The sequence below is a fragment of the Rhipicephalus sanguineus genome, chromosome 2, assembly GCF_013339695.2.
Source record: "Rhipicephalus sanguineus isolate Rsan-2018 chromosome 2, BIME_Rsan_1.4, whole genome shotgun sequence".
In the NCBI taxonomy this organism is placed as follows: domain Eukaryota; kingdom Metazoa; phylum Arthropoda; class Arachnida; order Ixodida; family Ixodidae; genus Rhipicephalus; species Rhipicephalus sanguineus.
Genome location: NC_051177.1, coordinates 47,690,647 through 47,707,571, shown reverse-complemented (window position 1 = coordinate 47,707,571; position 16,925 = coordinate 47,690,647).

Here is a 16,925-nt window from a genome sequence, read left to right as displayed (position 1 = left end):
CTTAGGCAGCGTGGCTGTTGCGAATCGTGTTTTTTTCGTTCGCTTGGAGTGATACCTAAACTTCGTGTGGTCGTTCACGAAGGCGCTAGGAGGAACATTTACGCAGTCTTTCAGATTTCGTCGCTCGATCATACGTGTAGTACCTTCAATGTGAACAGGACAATCCGTGACATCAGGATGCTTGGTTGGAAAATGCCGATGCCATGTGTAGGAAGGCGTAAAACTGAATACGGCCTTACCCTGTTGTTCGCAGTTTTGCGGAATTAATGTGAAAGTGGTGGCAACTACTAACATCAAACGCAAAAACTAAAAGGTCATGAATGTCCGGTTTTAGTGTGTGCACTAAGAACGCCACTCCTCTGCGCATTCTTTTTGAAACTGGAGTGGCAGATTATCTTAGCCAAAAAAGAGTAGAGGCCAGCTTCACGCAAGCCATACGCGTCTAGCTATGGATGCATGTTTGGACCATCGGTTTCGGTTAAGAACTTTCACATTGTCAACTTTCAGTTCACAGCCGATGACCTGATAAATCTCGGCAATAACTTGACAGTCGTGATACTTGCCGGCTATAAAAACCAAATCGAAAACAGCCATGGCTTGGCACTACAATATATTTGCGGAGGCTCTATTATGCTGCAGAACAAGACATGAACAGGCAAAGGATTGCAGAAACAAGTACACATTGCACATCCTGCGGCCACAGTATATTGTCCCATTAGAACCAGCACTATTTCTTGTTGGATGGAGTGTAGCTGTGAAAATGTACTACTTGTTGTTTTCAGATTTTCCTTGGTCATTTACCTTTGCTGAAATGTCTGAAGCTTACTTATAAGAGTCCATGTTTTCTACATTCGAGCATACCTGTAAATCTTAACTTTTTTATTTTTTTTTTCAAGTACCGTTGAGTAGATGCGGACTCAGGTGACATGAATCATGATTGTCAGTAAGATCGATTCAGTACAGCTTCTTTAAGTTATTGAGACCTTTTCCTTTTGTCTATGAATGTCTCAAACATCCTCATCAGCACAAGCGACCTCATTTTCTCATCCTTCCCCTTTGGCTGGCATTAACTATGCCATTTTTATGTGCCATACTTTGCTGAAGTTAACTTAATTGCATGTATTGCATATTTTCCAAGTAAACTGTACTTCTTATAGCCTCTGCTTTTGCGTGTGGATACTCAGTGACAGTAAGCTAGCCCAGATAACAAAAATACGAGGAAATTATTGAGCTGTTTTTTGCAAGTGCGAGGTATGAAGGAGTTTTGGCTATGAAGCAATTGCACATTATAAGGTCGGAAACGACTTGTCTTATGGAAGCTTTGTTGCCACTCTTGCTCAATTAGATTACGGAAAATATTCATTTTAGCGGCATTAAATGTGCCAATTGTGGTGAGTGATTTAGCTGCAGTTGCTTCAATTTTCATCACATCAGCAAAACATAAGAACAAAAGGGAGATGGTTCCAATATTGTATGCAGTCAACGCATTTGCTCAGCTGCACACGGTGCAGCTTTGAAATGTGGCGTTTAAAGCATTGAGTTGCTGGTGGCACAGTTACCCTTGCACGAATTCTTGCAGATAATTTATAGTTCTGCTTGCTGTGTTAGGATAGGGAACTTTTAATTAGTTGAAGCTGCTTGTTTTCTTTATGGGACATAAGCATGTCGACACTTCACTTTGGAACTAATTGTGAACACCCACTGCATCCAATGCAAGAAAAGCACTGACTTTAAGGGCCCTGTATCAGCCCTCTAGATCTTGCTTGTCTAAATTTTGTTTTTGAAGTACCCTTTTGTAACCCTGAACATGGAAAGCTCTGTACCATACCATCCAGGTACGAATTATGCTCTTGGTTTTTTCAGTGGGTACCAGTGCTGCTGTATGTCAAGCTTTATGCTATGCCATAAAATTGAACTAATGGCCGTTCTGGTGGCCAAGATCTGTGGGAAACGGTCTCGTACTCTGCCATTGCCCTGAAGACCCCAAGATCACGGCATCCAAAGATTCAATTCTACCACACACATGAGAGCTTGTTCAATCTGTGCACATGTGTAGCCATTCTTCCACTGGGCAGCAAGAGGCACTTAATAGATCATATTCACTTGTAGAGTGACCTCCACACACTCCGTTGTATACAGGCTCAAACCATAAAGGTGCGTCCCCACAACTGCTATCACTATAACGTGTGATCACCTTATGTAAACTTACAGTGCAGCCAACGCCCTGAGGGTAGTACCACTTCACTGTCATGTGTAGTAATGTGCTGCCAAAGTTGTAAAGATGCAATTCTATGTGGTGCAAATGGGATCCGTGAAGGTTAGAAAGTTCTACAGTTGGGGAGGAAGTATGATAGGATGTCAATGTCAAGGAGCTAAGAAGTAAAAGCTCACCCAACCAGGGTCTCTGTGTGAAAGTGGTATATGAACATATGTATTTAAAGAATCAAGCCTTGCTTAATTGTGCAATAGAACACTTGGAACTTTTAAGAGCAGGGGGTATTTGTAGAAGTGGAGCAGCAGTTTTTTTTTTTCTTCACGTTGACTTCGGAAATCAGGAACGTTACCTGAGCTTGTTCTGGCTTTTTGTATCGTGGGACGATTTGCCGTAGTAAGTACTCTTTTCTCCTTCAGAGATGTAGGATAGTAATCGTACTTCTTCAGTGTCATTGTGCTATGAGTAGTTCAGCGCATGTAGGTGCTGGATGTGATGTTCGATTGCTTTTGCCATGTGGACAGCACGATGGGTTTCTGCTCATCGGGAGAAGGCACCGGTGACTGCGTCAGTATATGTGTCCGCACTGGAGCTAAGTGTTGTCGCAGCATGACTTGAACACATGGCGCCCTCTCGCAGGTGAACCTGCGGCTGATCTGGTCAGCGGCAAGACCAAGGAGTTCGCCTTCAGCCCGAATGACTCGGCTGCAGAGATTGCCCAGCACGTGTTCGACAACTGGCCTCAAGGGAGAGATGTATGGTGCCATATGGGCGGCGATGGGGCATTGCCTGTTCTGCATAGTATTTGCTATGAATGCAACCAGCATGTGCAGTTCCAAGAGGATAAAACATATTTCCGCCCTACAGCCTTTAACACATTTGCACTGTGTGAGGTAGCCAGAAAGACATTACAACAACCAGTGTTTACAGTGAAGGGTTAGAGGGAACTTGTGGTTGGCAAATTGATGTATGATGTTTGACTTGCATAAATCATCTGCACGCATAATGCAAGGTGGACAGTTGGCTGGGATAAAAGTAGGCGTCAGGGTTTTTCACCGAGTTGGCTTTCTTTTTTTCTTTTCTTTTTTCAATTGATAACTTTTCTGATCTAGTGCACCAATTATTCAGACACTAAAGGTGCTATACAGCTGCTGATACAGTTAAGACTAGTTGGGACCAATACACAAAATAAGCTTTTAAGCGGCATTCCAGCAAAGGCGCAACGTCATACAGCTTGACAATGAGTGTAACAAGTCATAATAATGGAGGGGGGGGGGGGGACATAGGTTGCATTGGCAGCCGCACACTGATCGCCATCTTAGCTCTCTGCTAAATTTGCGGCGTTCAGTTACGGTTCCTGTTTTAGTTTCAAAACAAATCCCAAGTAAAAAATCGGGCAGCATATTTTTTCCTCTTTCCTACCAAAAATGGTGAATCCCAGATATAGGAATATTTTATGGTTGTTACCACTTTTTTCTGACAGTGAAAAGTTGTACTCTCAGTACGCTGATGAAAAATTAGTAGCAATAATTTTCATGATCTTACTGCCTGCAAAAATACGGAAATACTTGTTTTTGTTGCTAGTCGAGTGGTGCAGTGGTTTGAAAGGTCAAACCTTTTTTGTCTGATCATTTCAAATATGCTTATTCATATTTAGTATTAAGTCCATTAAAGTGCAGGTTCCTGAAGTTTTTTGGCCTCATGTTTAAAGGGCCCTGTAACACCTTTCTTAGTTAATATTGGAAATCTCATTATTGACTTATGACTCTTCACGAGTCATATTCCGCAAAATTTTTTCGAATCTGTCAGTCTAAGTGGTGTTACAAATTATAGAGATCACGTTCCGCAGCTTTCTCCCTCAACATCAATGCCGCGAGCGCGCGGAAAGCTGTGCGGGGCGTGAAGGGAGGGAGGGCGGAGGTGCGAGGAGGCGCGAAGTGTTACGTCAGCACCGGCGGCATTTTCTTTCTTCATTTTTTTCTCTCTGGCGTCTTGGCGCAACCACGTGGTCTGGGGCGCCACTTCCGGTCGGCTTGCACGGTCATCGTCGAGCGGAGCCCATCGCACCGTGTATCGCGCGTGCTTGAAACTGCAATTCGGTTTGGTAATGTTGGGTGTGCACCTCGAACTGCCGTAGTGTTTTCATCGCTCTGCCAACCATGGACGCAAACCTGCGTGCGCGTTTGGGAACGAATGACAGCTGAGATGGGTTTCCCGACCCCCATATCCGATACACTGCTCGTCGCACTGCTCGCGCTTGAATTTTCAACACACGCCAAAGCTGCGTGCACCCTTTCCCCAGTGGCGGTACTTGATTCGATGCTGTTTGCTCTTTCGAATGCGGGCGCACAGCGAGCTGCGGGCTGACAACAAAGAACTAAAGACTAGAAGAAAATGATCGTGGGCATCGGGCCGGCGCGGACCCATCCCCCGGCTGTCTGCAGCTACCGTGAAAATGCGAGTCTGCTTGGTTGCTGTGTCGCGGATTCACGGGAACCTGAGGACGGGGAGGATACGCCGAGGTACGGCTCGATGACATACTGAACAGACAGCGAACGGGACTCTCGCCATACAGCGAACACAGGTATCCTAAGCTAGCCGGCGCCAGCATTGTTATCGGAGAAATGCTGCACCGCTGCCTGGTCGGTTGTGAGAACGTGCCGACGATGCAGTTTGTAGCTGACGAGGCAACACTAACGGCTGCCACTCTCAACGCCAACCGGCGATGGTCAAAAGCACAGAAATATTCACGATTTCGGCACTGCGCATGGTGAAGAAAACGCAACCATGCAACTACGAGCAGACGAGCTGTCGGTGAGACCGGAAGTGCTATATTAATGTTGTTCGGTGTTTTAACGGCATAACACAATATAAACATACATATTATCTACTTATTGAACACAAATTAACAACGAAGGTAATAATGAGGGCGTTATCGTGATTATAACATCAGCCAATGGTGGAACTGCCGACAATCGCGTCATATATTGCGGACTGTACATCATTTATCGAGAGAAGAGGGAGCGATTTTCAGCTGACTTTGAGAATTTATTGTAAATTCCAGGCCGCTCGCTTTGCTATAATATTTGGCTCGCGTGTTCTCGGGAGCCTCGACTACCGATTGGCAGCGCTTTTTGACCCTGTTCACAAAGTGTTGCAGGGCCCCTTTAAGTATAAGCAGATGGGTTTGTTGTTTCACTTGGAGAACATTTCGATCCAAGACAATGTGACACTTAGAGCAGTATCATTGTGTTTCATTCGTTAAATTGTCGTAGTTCCCTTTCTAAGTTGGTAATCTTCACTGGCTCCTTTGGCCATTGTAGGATCATTGTGCGTTCTTTCATCTTCAGTATCGAGTGATGTAGAAGAAGAATCATTGATCCAGTTACATTCACTAATATTTGGCAAATACTACATTCATTGTAATAGGTAAGCGCATGTCTGTATGATGCCTCATGGTGCTGTGCAGAGTGGTCTGACGAGGCCGTGTCCAACAGAGATCCTGCGCCTAATCTATCAGGGGCGCTTTCTACACGGCAATGTGACTTGGGCGGTAAGCTGGTGTTGCATGAAACATCTGCTGCTTGATTGAGTTCTCAGTGGAAAACAGTGCTGTTCAATCTTGTGATATGTTATAATTTCGGAGTACCATTTCTCACTGTACAGCACTAAGTTACAACCAAGGATTTTGTAGAGGACTCATGTGCTGTGTATTACATCACTGGTCGGTAACATTGCATCAATAGCCGAGATCAGTAGGCATGGAGACAAAAGGGCAACTCACTGCGTAAACACGTGCATGCACATGAGATGAGAACCTCGTAAAGCTCATATTTGAATGGCAATGCAAGTCACACATGTGCTTTGCATTGTGTTACGGATATGCTTTTAAACCAACAGCTCAAATATCAGTAATATTGCACTTTACAAAGATGGCATGAAACTTCAAAGTTTCATGCCTTGTCTTAAGGGGGGACATGGCACTTGAAAAAAAGTTCTTATTTCTTGATGAACTCCCCGAGTTTATGTATTTTGTGTGCTAATTCAAATATGATATTATTTTTCTAGTATGATATGTAGTTTTTAAAATCAAAATTTCATGTGCCTCTTGGGGAGCAAGTTCTTTTCTAAACTGAGTTAGTTACAAATAAATCAGCATATCACGATAGTCTGCAATCAGAACTGGTGCAGTGCCACAAAATGGATGTTCTAAACCTATTAAAACAAAAGTTATGGTATTGAACATTCACGAGTGAAATTCTAGCTTGAAATGACTCACTCGCAATTCACCATACATAACTTTTGTTCTAATGGGTTTAGAGCATCATTTTTGTCGCCTGCACACAGTTCTGATGCAGATTATCGTGGTCTGCTGATTTCTTTTAACTAACTCAGGTTTAAAAAAACTTGCTCCCCACACATGAGATTTTTTGTATTTTAAAATCTACACATTAACTAAAGTAATTGCATGCAATCAGCATACAAATATACTAAAGACACCAGTTTCATCAAATCGATCAAGAAATAAAGAAAATTTTTAAGAGCAGCCCCCCTAGCTTCTTTCTGGATTTCGGTATATGCTGTCTGGGGCAAAATTAAGTTTACTTTGTTTTGTTGTAGTGTTTAGCTATATAATTGTGATATTCGCCTGTGTCACCATGAAACTGACTGAACGACTGATGCATTCACTAAGTGACACAAATGTTTTGCCCTCACTATACGCACAATTTGTCAGCTCCTTTCATGAGTTCATCTCTCCTTGAGGCAACAGTACAGCAGCCTTGTTCTCAGATTGTCATGTTGCAAATGCTGAGCACTTTACATTGTGTATAAAGTGTGCCATCACTAACAAAGTGCTGTACTGTGGTGTACTGCATGACTAATTACATTCTTACAAAGAATTGAAAGTAAAGACAAGTATCTGTTATATTGGTGGTTTTGCAGGTGACATGTCTAAAAGCGGCACAACCTAATATCAAACCTAATGCTATACCAACATTTAGGGATATTATGAAGTCAGCCAACCTTGTCATCATGCAGTTGCTTATTTACAAGTGCTTAATCTAAATTGTATTATCACCTGCAACATTCATTCTTGTGCATTGTATTTTAAACCCCATATTCGTTGGATTAATAATGTACCTTGATGGTTGCGTGGGAGTAAACATGATGGTTTTATGTCATCTTAGGTCGTGCTTCTGAAATTATGAAATTCGACATTAGTCCGGAATAATTGCATGACAAACGGCTCTCCCAGTGATCTCCAATCAGCCTGTCCTGCACAAGCCGACCCCGTGTTACGCCTCCGAGTTTTTCAGTTTCATCACCCCACCTAACCCTCTGTCGTTCTTGGATGCATTTCCCTTCCCATGGTATCCATTCCATTACTCTGACTGATATGTCCTACACATTATGAGACTAGCCCAGACCCATTTTTATTTTCTTGTCAACTAGGATATTGCCTACTGCTGTTCGTTCTCTGATCCTCTCTGCTGTCTTCCCACCTCTCATTGTTAATAGCCCGTAATTTTCCGTTACATTGCGCTGCATATTCATAAGCTTAACTTCATCTTGACTGTTTTCCAAGCTTCTGCCCCAGATGTTAGTGGCCCCATATGCCCCATACTTTACCATATATCTTGATAACCATTAGCATTAGGTAATTCTAATTATGTATGTTTACTGTGCACAGTGAAAATATGCCGTAAAATCCCGAGCCCCCCCCTCCCTTTTCAAGAGATCTGAAATGTCCCAATGACTGAGGAAGCCCCCCCCTCCCCTCCTGCTATTTTCACTGGTTTTTATTCGCCCAGCAAGGGCGAATAAACACAGTGATGCATACTTATTCAATAAAGCATTTCATTAGAAGCACAAGTGTACATTCTTTATTCTTAGCAGCTCTTCCGCTGCTACCTTGAATGTTGATCCACGACCAAGTAGGGGCACCCCCCTCCAAATTTTGTCAGTTTATCGTTCACGGGGGGACACTTTTGTTAATGTCTGAAATAACGTGTGTGCAACGCACCCCAATTCTTGAAGCATGATCTGTATGTTGGCATTTTTTTTTCCTTCTTTATTTAGATTTCAGTCTTTCCATAGCAGAGCATAGATATCTGTTCTGCATGTGTGTAAATTCTTTTTTTTTTTATCCTTTTTAAATAACAAATTATAAACACTGATTATGTTGCAGTTGATTTTTGCATTAACTTTTTTCTCCAGTGAGTGGCTATTGCAAGTAACTCTCGACATAAGCCCTCCCTCTGAGAAACATTAGTTTTTAGCAGTGACGGTATTACCGTACAGTAAGCACAGATATACCATGCTGTCGTGGACAGTACGCTGCATTTTTAAAACATTCTGGCCACCCAAGTTGCTTATGCGTTACAGTAACATGATGAGATGATCAAAGTGGCTATGGAAGTCTTGCGTATTAAAAAGGCTATGTGCCAACAATGACAGTACGGTATTTCCGTACCTGTCATATGGTATTACTGTTCTTGCTAAAACACCCCATTACCGCTGCGGTAGTCACACTAGAAAGCACTTGCCTCCCGGCTTTGGGGCTCAGAGGCCTCGAGGAGGCATAAGTGCTATTTCTAGGTTTTAACATTTTAGTATCATGATCACTTGCCATTGATTGAACACCTATAGATCACTCCGCATGCCACTGTCATAATTTTATAGTATATATATATGTTTTACGCTTCCATACAGCGGGGTTTTTTAGGCCACTCGACAGCCATATTACATCCTATCATCGTAAATCACTATTCATTGTAAACACCACACTATCAGTCACTGTGCTCTTTGGCGACGCTTGGCCCTCGCTCCATTAAAAACCAAATATCGTCACCACTGCGGGATTGAAATCCTGAGCAGAGTATTTGTTTGAACAGCGCTGCAGCTTCCCCTGGGCAAGACCACTGTGATGCACCTCGTGCCCCGGGAGAACCTGCCCGAGCCCAACTCTCAAGGTGAGCTGTGTCATTGACGACACCCTTGTCCCGGCCTAATCCTCGCTCGTCCACGCAGACCAACGCCAGAAGAGCAAAGAACGAAGCAGCGGCTGCTGTAGCGCCAGCTGCTCCATACTGTGAACTTCCCCGGACCGTCGTCGGCCCTGTACATAGCCTGAACAAAGAATAAAAAGCGGACGCTGTGTGCGGCGACTACCGTGCGTGTGTGTGCGCGTGCGCTGAACGACACGCATATGTCCCCCCACCCGAGTGAAACCAATGGAAATGCGTGGGCGCAGTAATGAATCCCCCAACTTGGTAGGCCGTTCCTCCCAAGGTGCACCACCAGGCTAGTCTGTTCCACCATGTTCGTTTCAAACGGGAAGCAGCTAGCACAGCAACTGACTGCAGCGAAGAGGTGAAGCAGCCATGGACTGTTCTCGTGGTGTTCGTCTGGCGTCTGTTCCAGTTTCTCGGGCTGCTGTGGTGTTTACCCACTTGTCATCAGGGCCAGAACCAACAGCGTCTTCGAGCACAGCAGGTGCAGAAGCTATGTTTGTTTAAAGCGCAGAGCGGACCTTGCTTTTCTTTTTTTCGATCAATGCTGGTGGTCTGTCCGTGCCCGTCACAAATTCACTCAGTGTCGCACATGGGTGTCATAGCCTTGGTGGTGCTCTGAAAGTAAAGTCTGGACACACCCTGGAAACTGTGCACTGTTCTGTTCTTTTAGGACAAATTGCATGTGATAGTAGCAGATTTTGTGGTATTTACTCAAACTTTCAGCAGTACTAGTAGTACTTCAGAAAACGGAAGCTTTTACGTGTTTTCTGTGCCATTACTCTGGCCTACAGTTGTTTCTCTCCTCCAGAAATTTTTTCGAACTGAACCGCCATGTTTGCCTTACTTATTCATGATGTTACATGAATTCTCATCAAAGTTAGTTCAAGCCAAATGCATGCATGGTAGAGAAGCTTTCAGAGCAGCCTCTATATTAAAAAAATGACAGTTCATGGAGCTCAGTGTCATTTGTTTTACGAGGGAACACTTTTGACAGAAGCAAAAGTTAAAAAATTAGCGGCATATTTGGTTTAAAAAAATGTCATGTTTGGAGACAGTTTTGGCGAGATGGGGCAATCTCGGGGTGGTATTTTGAGCATCCAGCAATATGACGAGTCGGCTATGAATTAAGCATTCAGAATTTCAAACTCCACTCTATGGATGCATCGAAATGCCAGCTATACGTGTGTCGCTGTCACATCCTTGTACAGAACGTTGTTTATTCGCGTGCAGAGGAAAATGTTCACTTTTCAGTGCAACGTCCTCGACACGGACCATCTGTCGCTGCAGCCACACAAAGACAGCTGAAGCTCTAATGCTTATTTTTTGTTCAACTATCTTTGCTTTTCAATGACTACATTCACTCATTAACACACCTAAAAAATGTGTTTGGCAAACAAAATTTGGGTCACCAGAATTTTTTAAAAACATGCAGAGGAGCAAAACAAATAGGAGGGAAGCATGGTTGTGATGAACTTTACAAATGCACTTTTCTGCAGTGGCGTAATTTTGGTAATATTTAAGTAAATGGCAGTCGCCTTTTCTTTGCACACCACATTCATTTAAATCTAACTAGAAATAACATTGTTTCAATAAAATGAAGCTCGTCCTTAATTTAAACAGTGATCTTATACTTTTTAGTGTTTTTCCCATTGCATAGTCTCACTTCATTCAGCTGCCATAAACCCCGGTGTTGACAACACTCGCAGCTTGTCCTGGGCTGCCTTTTTTTTTTTTCCCCGAAGTGACTATCATGTTTATTGACCTCAGTTAGTTGGCCTTCCAGCAGTAGCAGTAGTGCTTTTTACGGCACTGTTGTCACTGAAATGTCTTGATATTTACCATGGCTGAACCTTTTCTGATAAGTACCAGGTTCTGCCCTCTTTTGTTCCATACATGCTCTAATTCAGAGGCTGCAGCAATTTCGGGATGTGCTACTGGAACAGCATGCTAAACTTCACAGCTGCAAAATGGTGCTCCACCATTTGTAGTGAAAGCGTGCGATTGGTTCCTGCAGTACAGGACTTGCACTGTGTATTGGAGTGCATATGTTACCACATCTAAAGCTTTCTTTCGATACCTTTCATTGTGCATAGTGTTACTGCAAACACGGCAGCAAAGCTAATTACTAAAACTTGCCAATATGCGATTCTCTTGCATCTTTGCTTGCATATTTTTAGTGTCTCGTACCTGTTCATGGAAGCCTGCTAGACAACTCAAATAACGAGGTCATGAGGCACCCCTCGAACAAGATGGAAAAACACATCCTGCGGAAAGCAAGCGCTGCTATGAGCCCAGCCAAACCTAGCCGTCGTGCGCGGCAAGGGGAGTTTAGAAGCGGAGCGCGAAGTTGTCATTTTCTCGGGCACCCTCTTTTTCATACAGAGACCTGCGCTCACACTTCGGAGCTGCCAGTGCCTGCTGTTTGGCGTCACAGCAGATACGATGCTACTGGCCGATAGCCGATATAAATCAAGAGCGGCGTTTGAATCAAATGCGCTTCTTGTCACGCGCCGTAGTCTGCTATTATTACACGGTAGCCACACCAGCTCGCACAGGAATCGCAACTGGAGAGAACGATCGCGTTTCATCACGCGTGCTCAAGGTCGTGACGCGCTCTGACGTAATTTCCTCCGTGCACTATGTAGCTTCGAGCGCGCTCATCGGGACGAGAGAAGAGAGAGCATGCGACAAACTGCGCTCGTCCGTGACGGGTTCGAGAAAGTGTTGTGGCAATCGATTCGTGAGGCATTACGCCCCGATGCACGAAGTCATTCGATGATTACTTGGAAATGTGGTTTCGGACCCCTTTAAAGGTTCATTAACATGAGCCCAACCTTGATCAAAGAGCCGACGTACAAGTCTTCAGGTCATCCAACCCAAGCATGTGTACGTGAACTCGCTTCTGATAGACGTCAGGCTCTGGAGTTTCCAAGACGCGTGGCGCCACCTTTCGGAGAAGTATTGGGTAGTACAAAAACCGACTCCCTCGCACAGTTTGCTGAATGTTGGTCGTGACCACCTTCAGGTTTGTTTTGCCCGTGGCCTCCGCGGTTGCCGTAGCTATCTCTGAGGCCACGGTTTTGTCTTTGGTTTTACACCGCGAAAGTGGACACGCAGGATGCGTAATAAAACAGCTTCGACTGGGTAGTGTGCTACCCAGTCGTCTGGCTAGTTACCAACCTGCCCAACTTGCCGAACTTATCAGTAATAAAATAGCCCAATGCACAGGAAGCGAGAGATGAATTAAGGGAGAATGCGAAAAGGCGACAATCGCCGGGGCCATTCGTCCCTGATAAAGCAAGTTTTTTACCACTGATCGTAAGATACATAGTAAGTAAATTGATCGTGTATGTACTTCATCGCTTTGGCATTACGTATATACCATATTTTAACGCATTTAGGCGCTAGACAACGGACGTCGGAGGGCTTGCCTTGAACTCGATGTCGTGCGATGCCCGCTTGTACTTGAGAGTTGCAGCGCGCCGGAATAACTAAAGCTTATTTTGCATTGTACTCGCAGTTCGCTTTGATCAGCTTCCTTTGTTTTTGAAGCGTGGATTGGCGGAAGAAGCTTTCCAGGTCCTTGATTTCAGGAAACCGCGCCTCGACACCATGCGGAAGAGGGGGGGGGGGGTATATGGTTATATGGTGCCCTATGTACATTCGCTTGCCGACGGCTGTCCTTGTACTACCCAGTTAGCGCCAGGGCTGCGATGAGGGCGCTGGTGGCGGTGTTTTTCGCAGTGCCGCCTGGGCAGAGTCTGACGTCTATAGGCCTATGTACATCTTTGCAGTAATGACGGCTGTTCATTAAAAAAAAATCACGCCATATCCACGAAGTGAATGATGACTGAGGAGCTGGCTCGGAGAAGATCGGGAAAACCCGTGAATCTTCCGTACAAGTCCTCTACCATCATATGAAGACATGACACACGTTGTTATTGTATGCACAATCTTTTATTAATTTACAATTTTGATGAACTATGTACACAATTTACATTTATATACACATTGATAAAGTAATAAAGAAATATCTAAGAGCGTCTGATTCTCCATTGTCGACACATGCAGACGCTACGCTCCTAATGTTCTTTCAATTTTAAAATTGTCATCGAGACGCGCAGCTGTCCGACGCTCGCCTGGCTGTAGACCGCGTTCCCCGCTCGCCCTGTGAGAATTAACGGCCAGGTTAGAGGAAAGACACGACGCGCGTAGCGTTCCTCTTCGCGTTCCACGACGCTTTGAATGAATATATATATATATATATATATATATATATATATATATATATATATATATATATATATATATATATATATATATATAAATCGTGCTTAGCTTCACTAGTGGCGCAAAGCTAAAGGCCCAGAGGAGTTGATCGATTCCAGTAGTCTCCCTTGGCAGCGCGCCGCGATTCCCGATAAGTGGCTTCCTCGTCGGCTGCGCGAACCTCCTTCGGCCTCCCCATCTCTGCGTCTGGCGCCGCCGCTATGCGCAGTTGGCCGTGACGTCACTTCTTGCGCGACCGAGTGGTTGCGCGCAGCATCCAGGCAGGCGGGCTGGGGGCGGAGCAGTGTACGGGCTAGCGAAGGAGGCGTGCAACTGTACAACCGGTTGATAGGCAACGCGTGGTGACCTCATCGCAGCGCGGTGTTTTTTGTTCGCGTTGGACAGATTACGTCTGGCTTAAACAGATCCGCTGTTTAAAAAACAATTCTACATTAGACTGCTTCGCTGCATTTTCATATACCTTGTCAAGGAGGTGGTACTTATTGACCTATACTGCCTTACGCAGAGTGCGTAGATCATGAATTGCCATTCCAACGCGACTGTCATGAGAGGAGAAACATCTGGCGTCTTTCGTTAAGCAGCTGGCGTCTTTTCGTTTTGCTTTAGAAACATCTGGCGTCTTTTCGTTTTGCTTTTAGAAAACATCTGGCGTCTTTCGTTGGTTTATTTCATCAATCAACGGCGTTTTGAACAAAATTTTTATTGTTTAATCACGCACAGGAGAAATCTCACCAGGCACTACCTTGGAGGTAAACAATGGCTGCTAATGGGAATGAGAGACAGAAGAAGTCGGCTTTTAGCTAACACTTACACTTCTACTTCTACTAACGTTTCCTACTGGAACATGTCAATGGCTGCTAATGGGGAATGAGAGACAGAAGAATTCGGCTTTTAGTTAACGCGCACGCTGCGAATTTTTTAGTGTTCAACAGCGCACAGGAGAAATCTCCCACCGGCACCACCTTGGAGGTCAAGATCTGGTACTAGCGTTAAGACTGGTTACGCACTACGACGAGGACGAACGGGTGCCGCCAGGCCTCGGAAAGTCTCAAGTTCCAGCCATCGCCGAAGGGGGGCGAAAAAATCGACCCCGTCGCAGCTAACAAACAAACCATAGTGGCTCCGTTCAAATCTGCCCTCGGCAACGCCAAAAAATCCGCCAGAGGCGCCGTAATAAAAGCAATATTTAAGAGAAATACAGCTATCATTGCCGCATAAAAGTGCTTTTTCTTGTGTAACTGAAAGTAATGTTTGAATGATGAGTAAATTTGTTGTTCAGTGATTGAAAACATCTCTGCCTTGTCGCTCACCGCTGACGGCCAGCGCGCGGTAGCGAGCAAGCGAACCGTCGCTGTGACCAGTGACGAAGCGCAAAAAGTGCGCCGCTGCGTCTCGGGTGCCGCAGATAACGCGCAGAATATGCGCAGTTATCGTCCGATGGTTGGCAGCTGGTTTGTTGCTCCCCGTTTTCTTGCGAATTCTATCGTTAATGTTGTCTAAAATACGCATGAAAGTTTTTTAATTCACCGATGTAATCATATTGCAATTATGGTGGGCAGTCGGTGTGCTGCTGTATGGTGCCGCAGGAGCTGCGATACCAGCGAAGGCGTCAGTTTCCACAGGTTCCTCGACGATGGCAGGTACACGTACTTTCAAGCTCAGCGTTTTTCTTTATGCTTTGTGACCTCGTTAGCATATCACACTTCACTGTTCTTGCTTTTGAGTTGTATGCTAACACGTGTGGACAAAGCTGCTATATGTACTTGCAAGTCTGGTGGGCTCAAATGAACGAGTGAATTATGCGATGGCATGAGCACGACTTGGCCAGACTGTTGATGAAGCCTACTTTCCAGCGGCGATGTCACAATAAAAGAATGACCGGTATAGAAAATCGTTTCTCCCTTCTCTGTATTTCTGCACTTCTTTGAGGCCTTGCATATATCCCATTTATGGGTTGTTTCATCGGTATCATGTGTTAAAATGCTCATGTTTTCTGCCATTCTGTAGGCATCCACTATAATGTGATTTCTTTGCGTGAACCTGCTTGGTATTCTCAGCCTGACCGCAATACGTTGTAATAACAATAAACCCGGGGGTCTTCAGGCGTACTCGTTGAAAGCAAGTACTAAAAACTGTAGCAAAAAAAAAATGCTGATGCTTTACGCCTGTCCTACAATACAAGTTGGTTATTGTGAGCGCTAGCTGACGGTGGAAACGGGCAACAAACGTCATCTAATTTGTTTTGGTCTCTTTGAAGTACCGCGAAGGCTAGTCGTTTACGAGCTCACGATGTCTGAACAAGGGCCTTTTACCGCTTGCTCACTGTCAATAAAGATTATCGTTTCTTCTACTCACTCGTGAATTGTTCTTACTGGTGCCAGTTGCCAATGTATGCCTTTCGGTTCCATGTAACCTTCGTACGCACAAGTACTGCGTTCCGAAGGGCGCTTTGGCATGCTGCTCGGCGCATCGACGCGCTCAAAACAAGCGGGCGAAAGATAACGAGACCTCCGTAGCCTTACACGAGTCCCGGCCTCTTTCGTCCACTTCTGTTTAAAAAGGATAGAATAAAAAACCAGCCGAGGCACCCGCGTATGCGCATACGCACCAGGTACGGAATAAAAAAGGCAGCCATTTGCTTTTTTCAACCTAAATAAACAATAAATTTTGTTTTCCGCTTCCTGTTTACGCAGCGCCATCTCTTGGGTGCCCTCGGTAGTTCCATGCGCTACCGCTGCTTATCTTTCGTACCGTTGTCAAGGCTACAGTTTCCCTTCTCTAAACTGGTTCTTTATTCTATGGTGCCGCTTTAAGGAGCCCTGTACATTGGCCCTAAGAGGGGGGGGGGGGGTCGCAAAATCTGCCCCATACATTGACTTATTAGGGCGAGGGGGCGCTGCGATGAACCTTCGCCACGGTGTAAGATATATACACCTTCGCCTAAAGTCCCTTAAAGGGGCCCTGCAACACTTTTCGAGCATGCTCAAAAAGCGCTGCCGATCGGTAGTCGAGGCTCCCGAGAACACGCGAGCCAAATATTATAGCGATGCGCACGGCCTGGAATTTACAATAAATTCTCAAAGCCAGCTGAAAATCACTCCCTCTTCTCTCGACAAATGATGTATTAGTCCGCAAAATATGACGCGATTGGTCCCCCAGTTCCACCATTGGCTGATGTTATAATCACGATAACACCCTCATTATTACTTTCGTTTTAATTTTGAGTTCAAATAAGTAGATAATATGTATGTTTATAGTACTGTTATCGCGTTAAAAACACCGAACAAACATTAATATTAGCACTTCCGGTCTCACCGACAGCTCGTCTGCTCGTAGTTGCGTGGTTCCGTTTTCTTCGCCATGCGCAGTGCCGAAAACGTGAATATATTTCTGTGCTTTTGACCATC